The sequence below is a fragment of the Mustela putorius genome, unplaced genomic scaffold, assembly GCF_011764305.1.
Source record: "Mustela putorius furo isolate JIRA1106 unplaced genomic scaffold, ASM1176430v1.1 tig00000224_pilon_pilon_pilon, whole genome shotgun sequence".
NCBI lineage: Eukaryota > Metazoa > Chordata > Mammalia > Carnivora > Mustelidae > Mustela > Mustela putorius.
Window position 1 is genome coordinate 13570918 of NW_025421321.1, and position 1788 is coordinate 13572705.

The 1788-nt window shown below is 44.3% G+C and overlaps 1 pseudogene; it reads left to right on the plus strand.

Annotated features, from left to right (window-relative positions):
• The first annotated feature begins 595 nt into the window (after window positions 1–595).
• Window positions 596–714, plus strand: LOC123391409 (annotated as a pseudogene).
• The last annotated feature ends 1074 nt before the right edge of the window (window positions 715–1788 follow it).

A 1788-nucleotide genomic window follows, 5' to 3' on the forward strand; every position in this document is an offset into this window, starting at 1 on the left:
CCCTGGGCCCAAACTCCCTCCCAGTACCCGCACCTGAGACACCCCTCCCATTCCATCCAAGGAGACCAGGATTTAATATCCACACCCAATCTTCCTAAGACACCTGGCTGTGAACTTGACCTCTTTCCCCCGCCTTCTTTGTGCCAAATCCAGAAAGAACCTGAGTAGAGGCTGGAAGCAGGAGGGATTTATTGATCCCCCTTGTATGTGTCAGGTTCATTAGATTTAATTTTAAATCACCCAACTTACCTTTTGAAGAAAAATGTGAGTAATCACCGTATTATAGAAGACGATAGAGGTTTGGAAAAGTGAATTCCACTGCTCAACTCATGGTGCCACACAGGCTCTCTGCTTAACATCCAAAAGCAAATAAAACTCATTTATTCAAGGATGCATAGCAACGCTCTGAGGTAGAGTTGTCTCCTTCATGGGTAAAGAAACAGGGTCAGGGAGACTAAGTAACTTTCCCAACATCACACAGGTGCTGAGTGTCTCAGTTGGGTTTTGAGGCCAATGAGATTGGAGGCAAAGCCTGGGATCTCAGTGCTACCTCACAAGTGCAACGCAAATTATTTTCTAGAATTTTCCTAGAGTCAGCTTTGCGCAGTGGCAGTATCGTAGCCAATGAGGTTTATCCAAGGCCCGATTATTGCTAATAGAATTTTCCTAGAGCCCTAAGCGCAAAGACCATTTCTTTTCATCTTCTCCGTTGAACCTAGTATAGGGCTGGGGCCAGCCGGAATGAGCATGGGCTGATTTCTCTTACAGAAGCTGTGTGCCGTGTTGCCAGGATTACTCCTAAATGTTCAGACGCTTTCCCAAGGAGAGCTCTCAGCTTCTGTTTACCTTAGAATTGTACAACATACAAGGTTAGCACAGAAACTCTCCTATCAGTGGACCACACCCTTTATTTATGTGTTTAAACTTGCTTTTTTTATTAGGTAACATAGGACACGTACAGAATAATATGCATGTAAATTATAAAACATAGTAGTCATAAAGCCTGCAAAGCCACCACCCCATCGTACAACGAGGTGGTTATAATACATGCCCTCCCTTTCTTTGCTCCCACCTCCCCCACCAAAATTAATCACTATTCAGAAATTTGTGCTCATTGTCCTCTTGATTTTTTTTTTAATAGTTTGGCCAATTAGTTACATCTTGTGGTAGGTTGCATTATCATTCTGGGTCCTGTACATACCCTCTGATATATAACTTCATGGTTCCCCCCATTAGAGGTGGGATATATTGCCCTGCCCTATGATGTTAGATTTGCCAGTAGAATGTTGCAGGTAGTGATGGATGCCAGTTCTGAGCTTAAACCTTCAGAAACATTACATCTCCATTTTTCCCTTTTGTATCTCTGCCTTCTGCCATGAAAAGAAGAGAGCTCTGGGTCACCTGTCCCAGGAGGATGAGAGATGTGTGGAGCAGAGCCGGACCCCTTCTGAACTCGGAACCAAGCCTGACTGAGCCCAGACCAGACCGGCCAGCTCCCACGCAATTCAGATACCTTAGTAAGACTATGTGGAGGTCTGTAAGCCACTAAGTTTGTCCTGACCTTTATTGTGGCAGTGGCTGCTACTATACAAGCCATCTCTGAACAGCATACTTTATTTTGGCTTGTTTTGGAACTTGGAAAAATGATAGATTAATATGGAACATCGTCGCCTACTACTGACTTTTCTCTCCCATTCGATGTTACGCTTCTGCGATGTATCCGGTGGAACAGAACACAACCGAAGAGCTACAACAATAGAGAGAAAAAAAGCTGAAAGGCCCCCAGAG